The sequence below is a fragment of the Rhinolophus sinicus genome, linkage group LG09 (assembly GCF_036562045.2).
Source record: "Rhinolophus sinicus isolate RSC01 linkage group LG09, ASM3656204v1, whole genome shotgun sequence".
Lineage (NCBI taxonomy): Eukaryota > Metazoa > Chordata > Mammalia > Chiroptera > Rhinolophidae > Rhinolophus > Rhinolophus sinicus.
In genome coordinates this window covers 74,572,136-74,584,680 of record NC_133758.1, presented here as the reverse complement: position 1 = coordinate 74,584,680, position 12,545 = coordinate 74,572,136, and positions in this window count along the sequence as shown.

Here is a 12,545-nt window from a genome sequence, read left to right as displayed (position 1 = left end):
TTGTGAATGATGACTTCTCGGCTAATTGATAGCTGAAGAGATGCTGCACATACTTCAATTTCCCTAAACTCAGAGCTTAGAGATCTGGTAGTTTGTATCTGGAAACTGGGTGTTTTTTTTTGTTTGTTTGTTTTCCCTTATCTAAGTGATAGAGGTGAAAAGTTTAGTTGTGAGTTCTGTCAAAATAAAACAAAAACAAACAAAAACCACTTTTAAGATCCATGAATCCTCTATCTTGTGATTTAATTTTTCAGGCCCATTTTCATTTTTTTAACCACATTTTTCTAATTTTTCTGTCTTCACTGGTGCAGTCTAGAAAATAACGTGGATAAGAATCATGGGTCTAGAGCAATACTGGAGAACCCTAGCAAAACCCCGTCCTCCTACTACACACAAGACTCAGAATACTAATAGGCATGACAACATCATAAAGTTTACAAGGAATGTGTGTCCACATTGAAAAGAGATTATGACAGCTTAATAGCCCCTATTTTCACAAAAGCATGATTTCCAGTCTCCTTTTAGTTGTCTCCTCCCCACGCAGTGCTTATCAAATGTGGCTGCACGCTGGAATCGCTTAGGGAATTTTAAAAGTATGAGTTCCATAACCAGATATTCTGGTATAATAAGGTATTGCCTGGACACCTGGGTCACTAAAAGCTCCCTCAAGTGATTCTAATGTGGAGCCAAGGCTAGGAAACCCAGACTAGTAGCTCTTTATAAATTCTCGAGTCATTCTCACTCATGTTTTTGAGCTGCTGACCCTGCCACCCCTCCCAGCTGGCTGCCTCACTATGCTTTTGTTTTAGGTAATAAACCAGGTGTTACTCTCAAGGCCATGGTGCTCTGTTCTGAGTCTGTTGCATCTGATTTTCTGTTTAAGATATGGTTTATGCATCACTGGTCTACAGTGTTGCCTTGCCCTGGACATTCCAATAACAGGTTCATAGCATATCTGTTTCTGCATATACTTTACCTACATTCCTGGTTTCATTGAAACCCCTGTCTATGCCAGGAGAAGACTGGTACTAGATCTCTTGGCAAGTCAGGAGAAAAGATCGCCAACTATTTTTGTTCCCCTTACTTATCACATCAAGCACAAGCCTGGAGGACCCATCTCCTAGAGTTCCTTCATACGGTAAAAAGTATATCGTAGCTCATTTAAGGCTTACACAGAGTCAGAAAGAAGGATTTAGGATCATAGAATGTATCCCTTTTCTAGAACTAGGGGATATTAAAATAGAAAACAGAGTGAGAGGAAAATGAAACTGCTAACTTTCTCTGGGTCTTTGAAGCTCTTTAGTGGGGAAATTAAATGAGCAAGGATAATATGTACCACAAAGCAAAAGGACTTTAATCCATTTCTGGATTCTGGAAAAAAAGTTTCCTCTTTATCAACCTGGCACATGGCAATTGAGCAAGTTTTGCCCAGATCAAAACAAAGAAAAAAACCAACAAATAGGATGTGAAGCAGGTAATCTTGCCTAATTCACATTCAGTTCCTGGGTCCATGAACTCTAGAGACTGAATAACTGCTTTCAGGCCTCCAAGGGACAACATGATGACCTCACAGCAGAAAGTGGATATGGGTGGCTGAACCTGGGTCCACAGCTGGCAAGAACTGAGTGGAAATCAAATCAACAAAGAGAAATGCCCAGTTCTTCTCAGTACCATGGCCTGAACAAATGAATAAACTTTAAGTTCATCCACTATGGACTTCTGCATCAGAAGCCAACATCACCTGCAGGAATGGACTAATGAACAACAGACAGCTCAGTCCCAAGGACTAACATGACAGCCATTTTCCCTAACTCTACAAGGAGAAGAAGCTCCTGCATTCCTTCCAAAACACATTCAGGTGCCATCTAAGATCACAAGCATGGGAAGGGCTGAGTCATTTTATATAAGATAAACTGAAAGGACTGCTTAAATTTTATGATTCTGATTAAGCTTTCACAGGATTAGGTGTTTAGTTTATTTTTCATATAACATCTGTATGTGAACTCTGGGGAATCAGATCGATAGTAGTTTTTTTCTAAAGAAAAGCACATTATGCTTTCTCTATATACAATCATACTGTATCACGATGGAGTCACTCACACTGAGAAGATAGAGCCATCAAACAGGAACAGGCATATGAATCTCCCTTCCCAAACAATCCTGGGTTTCACCTAGCTTTACCTGCTTCCTTTTCACAATGGAAGACACATCATACCCCCTAGATCCCAATACGGCCTTCACTACCTGGATCTTACTCCTTATCTTCTCCCTCCTGTGACTTCATTCTGTCCTTTTCTATTGGCTCACTCACAATAGCTTTTAAACATGCACAAACATCTCCCACCATTAAAACATTAAGCAACATACATAAGGAAATAAAACACACAGCCCTCCTCAACTCTACATATTCTCAGCTACTACTCTATTTCTACATACAGCTAATATAACTGCATTAGTTCACACTCATTGATTACACTAGATTTCACCCTGAAAATATTTTTTGCCAAAATTGCTAAGGTTTGATATATTCCCAAATCCAAAGACCCTCTGCAGTCTTGTCTTACTTGCCTTCTGCAACATACTCTTTATTTTTTTCTATTTTGTGATGTCTTTTCACTCCTGGTTCTCTTTATCTCTCTTGCCACTTTGTTTTATTCTCCTTTATTAACATTTCTTGTTTAGCCACTCTTTGTAAATTCAGTGCTTCCAGGATTTCTAATTGAGTGGTCCCATCCATTTACATGGCTTGAACACTTTCTTATATATTTTAGTTACTTAAATTAATATCCTCAGCCTTATTCTTATTCCTGAGTGCCAGAGATATTGATTCAAATATATGACTATCTCCAACACTTAACTTCAATGTCCCTAAAAAGAAATCTCCTGAGATTTCAGTTCTATTACACTTCCGGAATCCCACGTGCTGCCTCTATCTTCCTGGAGAGTCTTTAGTTTGTAGTATATTTTACTTCTCTTTCTCAATGGTCCACCCACTCACTCAGTCAATTTGCTCAAAAGCCATTGTATCCAGGCCATCAATATTTTTTACCTTAAGCATCATGAGTAACGTTTGAATTAATATTATTATATGTGTACTGTTAATACCCTATAGAAAACTTATACTCTTATCAAAGAGTGACTGTTTTTAAATGCAAATATAAATATGCTACAGCACTAAATAGTATCCAGATTAAAGAACAATATCCTTAATGTATTACACAAATTGTACCATCGTCTGTTCTCAGCTGTGATGAAATATTTCCACTCTCTGGTCCCACTACATATGTTTTTGTTGTTGTTGTTTTTTCTTGGTGTTTGTTTTTTCCTCAACATAAGAGGTCTTCCTGCCTCCCTGATAAATTCCTTAAACTACAGAACCCATCTCTGGTGTCTCTTCCTCCGAAAAGCTTTCCAAGTAGTAAGTGTAAATTAGGTACCTCAAGCGATAAATGTGAATTTGATGTGTTTCCTTTCTTTTTAATTGAAATTTATTAGGGTGACAATGGTTAGTAAAATTATATATGTTTCAAGTGTACAATTCTCTAATACATCATCTATATATCACATCGTGTGTTCACCACCCAGAGTCAGTTCTCTTTCCATCACCATGTATTTGACCCCATTTACCCTCATCTACCACCCCCACCCCCCTTACCCTCTGGTAACCACTAAACTATTGTCTGTGCCTATGAGTTTCTTTGTCTTGTTCCTTGTTGCTTTCAGTTTTCAATGCACCCAGTTTCTGTTTGTACCGTGATATAAAATGAATCATGGTGTATTTAATGGTTTGTATTTTCCCCCCACTGAACCATAAGCTTTTGAAGGCAAAATACTGTCTTATGCATATTTGGATTCTTATTTCCTGGCAAATTTCCTAGAATGAGCCTAAATAAATGGATTTTGTTTTTCAAAGGAAAGATAAACAAGTACATCTATTTCAGGATTCTGTCATCAATTCCATGTACCTGTTATACACCAGTGTATAACTTTGAATGCATAATACCTATGCATGTTAACTCATCTTTCTATGAAGAGTAATGTTCCTTCAAAACCAACATTAACCCTTCAGAAATATTGCCCCTACATCTTTTTAAGAATGTCAAAGATAACAGCGGAGCCCTGACTTATGTAGAAGAATGTCTGGGATTGATATTTCTTCTTTTTTTTTTTTTTGAGTATAGTTGGTAAGCAATATTATATTAGTTATATTAGTTTCAGGTGTACAATATAGTGATTCATCATCTTAGTTTCGCTTTCTTCCTTCCTGCCTTCCTTCCTTCCTGCTTGTCTTCCTTCCTTATTTCCTTCCTCCCTCCTTCCTTTCCTCTTTTTCTTCCTTCTGACAAGAAAAAAACAATTCTGAGACGTTCTAAATAACATTACCGAGGGCCAGATAATAAGAGACAGATTCGTTAGCCTGTTAATAGCTGAGATCAGCTGACAAAAGACTGATCACATCTTGAATGCATATTGGAGCTTTGAATCGACATCCAGGCATATATTAGCATACCACTAGATGGGCCAACAAATCCTGCATATGCACGGACTTTCAGGACTGTTATCTGTAACCAATCAAAAGTAGTAAATATTTCTTCCTTGCATACCTTGCTTTTACGATAGAACAGACCTCAGTTCATGTTACTCTGCCCCTCCTTATCTGTAGCCAATGTAAATTCTTTCAAAACAATTTACATCTCTCTTGCCCCTACTTGATGTGCGAAAAAAGCCTGTCAACTCCAGGATGATGGACATGTTGCCTTTTCCACCCAGTTCGGATACTGGTGGTTTAGACTTCATGCCCAGGACCTTGTCTTTCATGGTTCAGTAAAACCTTTCTTTCAAAAAGTCTTAATTACGGAAATTAATTTTTTGTTTAACACTTTCTTCATGTTTTTCTTTTCTCTCTTGTCTTCTTTCCTTCCTTCCTTTCTTCTTCTCCTCTTCTCTCCTCTCCTCTTCTCTCCTCTCCTCTCCTCTCCTCTCGTCTCTCCTTCTCTCTTTTCTCCTTCTTCCCCCTCCCCATCCCCAGTTTTATTTTACTTTCTTTGTTTCTGACTCATTGTAAATTCCCACCCACCTAAGCACTACCTGTAAATATGGGGGACAAGAATATTTTACTATAGAATTAGACATATTTATGAGCTCTTACTTCATCTGTCAATTAAGAATAAAGAAGCAGATTAGGAAAGACTGAGATGTCAATTAAGAGGGGCATGAAAAAATCAAGTATATATGGAAGTCACCTGCAGACTCATTTTTTTTACTATAAAGGGAGCATGTTTTGAGGTATATTACGTAATAATATGCACTGCTGGTTTAAAGTCTAAAAGACCAAACATCAAAGCATCAGTGAAGTTTTACATAATTTCACATAAAGTCTTCAGACCATAAATGCAGGGGAATTTGATTTGTATAACATTAGAGACAACAATGAAGTTGAACCATCCTATACCCTATACAAACTTTCACTCTTCATATAAAAGTAAACACCTTACTAAATTAATTTTCAGATAGTCATCTAGGGCCTACTTTATATTCAGCATTGAAAAATGGATAGTAGATTTATTTAGTGAGTTACCCTATAAATATTTACAAAGAGATAATATATTCAAGACACTGTGTTAAGTGATAGTTATATGTAGGTGAGAAACATCCAAACAAAGATTTGATCATAATTGAGAAGCAACAGAAGATAGTTAAAATGAAGATGTTATCATAACAATAAATTACACAATATTTAGACAGATAAATGTAAACCTATTTTTAAAGGACTTTTTAGTCCTCCTGAATACATAAATATAATAGGTGTATAGAGACATGAGCTTCTAGAAAGAAATGATCTGGTTTTACTAATACGTATTTTTTAAATGGCCAGTCACATGAATTAAGGTAATGGAAAAATCAAGCAGCTGAAATTTTGTTTCCTATTTGTTTACAAATCCCAGGAGACCAGAAAACAAAACAAAACAAAAAAAGTGGTGCCACTCACTAACCTTAATCAGCCTTCTGTTTTTTTTGTGTTTTTTTTTTAAATTTATTTATTGCTCAGGAACAGAGCTATTTTATTTATTTTTTCAAATTTTTATTAAATTCATTGGGCTGACATTTGTTAGTAAAATTTTATAGGTTTTAAGTGCACACTTCTATAATACATCATCTATATAATGCCTTGTGTGTTCACCACTCAGAGTCTGTTTTCCTTCTATATATTGGACTTCCTGGAACAGAGCTCTTTTAAATAAATGGTATCAAACTTTCTTCTAAGCATAATTAGAAGGGGGTCTCCTTTGTAATTTTATCAGGTTACACATAATACCATTAAAATTGCTGTTTCCATTTGAGTATGAATAACTATATAGCAAACTATTACTTTTAGCTTGGTTTTCAAAAGAAATATTGCTAAGTAAAAGTATTATTAAATATACACATTTTTTTAAATTTTAGAAATCTATATAAAGTGGTCAAGACACAATCTAGTTGATCATCCTCTGTGCCCTATTTATTTGATTTTGAAAATTTAAACGGACACATCTAAAAAAACAGTGATAATACTTATATAATTCTCATACCAATTAGGTAAAAACAATAATATATGATTTCTGATGGAGTCCTGCTAGCATGGTGGAGTAGGTAAGTGCTGTGCTTATCTCCTCCCATGACATTAAAATTACAACTAAATTATTGAACAATCAACCTAGAGAACCATCTGAAGACTAGCTGAACAGAAGTTCTATAAATAAGGACATTGAAGAAGCCATGGTGAATCTGGCAGGAGTGGTGGAGACATGAAAGAGACGATCCCATACCCACATATGAGAATCTGGAACTTTATCTCAGATGCAGAAGTCCTCCCTGAGGAGCAAGGTGTCCTAACTTCACATTGGGCTCCACATCCCAGTGCACCAATGACAGAAAGAGGAGTCCCCACAACATCTGGCTCTGAAAATCAGTGGGGATTCCATCCATCTGGGTGAGATAGAAGGCTGTGGGAAACCTACATGTCCTCTTAAAGGGCCCACACACAGACTCTCCCAAGCAGGCACCCTAGGCTACAGAAGACTGACAGCAACTTAGAAGGTGACAGAGACATACAAGTAGAGACTGAGTTGTGTGGCTTTATGGTGAAGGCTGGAGAGGGATAGCCACCATTGTCCCTGTGTTGAGCCCTTCTCCTGTGCAGCCCATGGGCAGGAGCCATCTTTCCTGTGTTGAGCCCACCTCACACATGACCAAATCTGGATCTGCACTAACCGGGTGAAATCTGCTGGCTCCACCCTGGTGAATCCCTGGGACCTCACCCTACCCAACTCATGCATCACCAGAGACATTTTCAGCAGCAGGCAGTCAGCTCCAGACCACATTTAAGTCTTCCATGGACAACTCTTGGGTATTCTTGGTCCCAGGCAGGTAGCAGCTGTGCTCTGACCCTTTTACTGAGTGGCCCCAGGCTCAGCACTGGCACCAAATATGAATCTGCATTAACCTAATATACACCACTCACCTCACCCTGGTGAATCCCTGAGAACCCATTTCATCCAATTTCAGTGACTCCCAAGGTTCTTTCAGTGGCTGAGCCTTACAGGAAGCAGGGAGGAGTCAGCAGGCCTCAGGGTACCCTGGAACTTTTGCAGAGCTGCCCAGGCATGGTACTCATGGTAGCTGGTCTTAGTTTGTAGCATGGCCTCTCTCACATGCCTCTAAGTCCAGCACAGGTAGTGACCAACTGTGGATTGCTTTGCAGCTCCTACCAGGTATCACTGGGCTAGTCAAAGGCAGTGGCTGACCTTGGCCAGCATTGGAGCCACATCCAAGATATCCCAGAAACCAAGACACCTGGAAGCCAGCTTCACACAACTTAGCACCACTCAATTAGCCCCACAAGCAGCACACATAAAAGATGGTCTCAGGAGGCACCAGAGCTCAAGGTGGTAAATCCAGCTCCATGAAATCAGCACTCCCTCTCTTCACACACACACAGCAGCCCTTATGCTGTGTGTATGATCAATTCTCACCTCCAGTCAGCCTGAGGATCAATCCCACCCAATGATGTACAAACAGCAATCAAGACTCAACTACAATGGGAGTGCACATACAACTCACACAAGGCACAATCCTGATGCACCTGGGACCAGGGAGACTGTGTCACTGGGCTTCACAGGACACATACAACATAAGTCCACCTGGCAAAAACTGAGAAATGTACAAATCTACCTAGTACATTGAAACAAACACAGAGAGACAGTCAAAATGAGGAAACAAAGAAACATGTCCCAAATGAAAGAACAAAAGAAGCCTCCACAAAAAGAACTAGGAGCAAGGTGTCCTAGTTGAACAGAAGCATAATGGAGGCAAACAACCTGCCAGATACAGAGTTCAAAACACTTGCTACAAGGATGCTCAAGGAACTTAATGAGAACTTCAATGCGAGAGTAAGCATGAAAAGAACACCAAAACCATAAAAAAGAACCAATCCGAATGGAAGAATACAATAACTGAAATGAAGAATATACTAGAAGGAATCAACATCAGATTAAATGAAGCAGAGGATCAAAGCATTTTAGAAGTCAAGGTAGCAGAAAGCACCCAATCAGAACAGGAAAAAAAAAAAAGAATAAAAAGAAATATATATAGTTAAGAAACCTCTGGGACAGCATAACAACATTTACATCATAGGGGTACCAGAAGGAGAAGAGAGTGAGGGATTGAGAACCTATAATATTTGAAGAAATAATGACTGAAAATTTTCTTAACCTGATGAAAGAAATAGACATACAAGTCAAGGAAGCACACAGAGAGTCCTAAACAAGGTGAACCCAAACAGGCCCACACAAAGACACATCATAATCAAAATGCCAAAAGTTAAAAACAAAGGGTGAATCCTATAAGCAGCAAGAGAACGGTAGCTAGTTACTTACAAAGGAGCTCCCATAAGACTGCCAGATGATTTCTCAGCAGAAACTTTGCAGGACAGAAGGGATTGGCACGAGATATTCAAAGGAGGAGACACCCAGCAATGCTATAATTTAAAATGGAAGAAGAGATAAAGAGCTTCCCAGACAAGAAGAAGCTAAAGGAGTTCATCACCACCAAACCAATGTTACAAGAAATGTTAAGAGACTTCTTTAAAAAAGGGGGGGGGATATATAAACATGAATAATAAAATGGCAATAACTATGCATTTATCAATAATCACTTTAAATATAAATGGATTAAATGCTCCAATCAAAAGACACGGGTTGACTGAATATGTAAGAAAACAAGACCTATACATATGCTGTCTACAAGAAACTTACTTTGGAACAAAAGACATACATATTGAAAGTAAAAAGATGCTAAATGATATTTTATATGGATGAAAATGAAAAAAATTTTTGAGTAGCAATACTTATATCAGACAAATAGACATTAAGGCAAAGATTATAATAAATGACAAAAAAGGACATTACGTATACATAAAGGGATCAATTCAACAAGATGATATAACACTTGTAAATATTTTGCACCCAACATAGAAGCACAATATATAAAGCAAATATTGATAGACATAAAAGGAGAGATCACCTGTAATACAGTCATAGCAGGGGACTTTAACATCCTATTGATACCAGTGAACAGGTCTACCAGCCAGAAAATGAACAAGAAAACAGCAGCCATAAATGACACTTGATCAGATGGATTTAAGTGATATTTTTAGAGTATTTCATCCCAAAGCAGCAAAATATACATTATTTTCACAAGCACAGAGAACATGTTCCAACATAAGCCACATGTTAGGCCACAAAACAATTATCAATAATTTTAAGAAGACTAAAATCATATCAAGTGTCTTCTCCAACCACAATAGTATGAAATTAGAAATCCATTACAAGAATAAAACTAAATAACACACAAATACATGAAAATTGAATGACATGATACTAAATAATAAATGCATTAACAATGAGATCAAGGAAGAAATCAAAAGATACTTTGAGACAAATGAAAATGAAAATATAATGACCCTAAATCTGTGGGACATAGTGAAAGGAGTTCTAAGGGGGGAGTTAATAGCAATACAGGCCCATTTAAAGAAATAAGAAAACTTTCAAATAAACAATTGAATTTTACTTAAAGGAACTAAAAAATAGCAGTAAATAAAGCTCAAAGTGAGTACAAGGAAGGAAATAATAAAGATCAGAACAGAAATAAATGAAATAGAGTTTTAAAAAAAATACAAAAGATCAATAAAACCAAGAGTTGGTTCTTTGAAAAGTAAACAAAATTGATAAATCTTTAACTAGAATCACGAAGTAAAAAAAAGAGGACCCAAATAAATAAAATCAGAAACATAAGAGAAGAAGTGACAATGGACACCACAGAAATACAAAATATTATGAGAAAATATTATTATACACCAACAAATTGGACAATTTGCAACTTTACTGTATCCGTACATGGTTTATAAAGTTGCTGGCTACAAAATCAATGCACAGAAGTCCATTGCATTTCTATATACTAACAATGAAATCTCAGAAAAAGAAATTTAAAAAAAAAAATCCTTTTGCAATTGAAACAAAAAGAATAAAATGCTTAGGAAAAAATTTAACCAAGGGAGTGAAAGACCTATATACTGAAAACTATAAGACATTTTTAAAAGAAATTGAACAAGACATAAAGAAATGGAAAGACGTTCCGTGTTCGTGGATTGGAAGAATCAACATAGTTAAAATGGCCATATTACCCAAAGCAATATACAGATTTAATGCAATACCCATCAAAATCCCAATGACAGTTTTTAAAGAAATAGAAAAAAAAAAATCATCAGATTTGTTTGGAACCACAAAAGACCCCAAATAGCCAAAGCAATCATAAGAAAAAAGAACAATGCTGGAGGTATCACACTCCGATTTCAGCTTGTGCTACAGGGCAACAATAATCAAAACAGCATGGTATTGGCAGAAAAACAGACACACAGACCAATGGAATAGAAATGAGAACCCAGAAATAAACCCACATAAATATGGACAGATAATTTTCAACAAAGAAGCCAAAAACATACAACAGAGAAAAGACAGCCTCTTCAATAAATGGTGCTGGGAGAATTGGAAAGACATGTGCAAAAGAATGAAACTAGATTGCTATCTGTCACTATGTACCAAGATTAATTCAAAATGGATCAAAGACCTAAACGTAAGACCTGGAACAATAAACTGCATAGAAAAAAACACAGGTAATAAACTTATGGACCTTTGGGGTCCTTTGACTTATGGTTCAAAGAGTATTTTATGAATTTGTCCTCAAAGGCAAGGGAAATAAAAGCTGAAATAAATGAATGGAACTATATCAAACTAAAAAGCTTCTGCACAACAAAAGAAACCATCAGCAAAATAAAGAGGCAACCAACCGAATGGGAGAAGATTTTTTTCAAGCAACACTCTGATAAGGGGCTAATATCCAAAATATACAAGGAACTCATGAAATTCAACAACAAAAAAACAAACAACCCAATTGAAAAATGGGCCGAGGACTTGAAAAGACATTTCTCCAAAGAGGACATACAAATGGCCAATAGACATATGAAAAAAATGCTCAACATCACTAATCATAAGAGAAATGCATATAAAAATCATAATGAGATATCACCTCACCCCAGTTACAATGGCTATCATCAACAAGACAAATAGTGACAAGTGTTGGAGAGACTATGGAGAAAAAAAGAACCCTTATACAGTGTTGGTGGGAATGCAGATTGGAGCAGACGCTATGGAAGGTAGTGTGGAGATTCCTCAAAAAATTAAGAATAGAATTACCATATGACCTAGCAATCCCTCTCCTGGGTATCTACCCAAAAAATCTGAAAACATTTATTCATAAAGACATGTGTGCTTTAATATTCATTGCTGCTTTATTTGCAGTGGCCAAGACATGGAAAACAACCAAAGTGTCCTTCAATAGACAAATGGATAAAGAAGCTATTTATATATAATGGAATACTATTCTGCCATAACAAATTATGAAATAGTACCATTTGCAACAACATGTATGGATCTTGAGACTATAATGCTAAGTGAAATACTGTGTTTCCTCAAAATAAGACATAGCCGGATGATCAGCTCTAATGCGTCTTTTGGAGCATAAATTTATATAAGACCCAGTATTCTACTATATATATTAATTATATTATATTATATTATATTATATTATATTATATTATATTATATTATATTATATTATATTATATTATATTATATTATATTATATTATATTATACCAGGTCTTATAGTGAAATAAGACCGGGTCTTATATTAATATTTGCTCCAAAAGACGCATTAGAGCTGCTTTTCTGGCTAAGTCTTATTTTCGGGGAAGCATGGTAAGTAAGACAGAAAAATTCAAGAACCATATGATTTCACTGATATGTGGTATATAAAACTGAAAACAACAAAAGAACAAGACAAAAAAATGAAGAAACAAAAACTCATAGACATAGACAATAGTTTAGTGGTTACCAGAAGATAAGGGGGGGTATTCAAGAAGAGGGTAAACGGGGTTAAATATATAGTGAT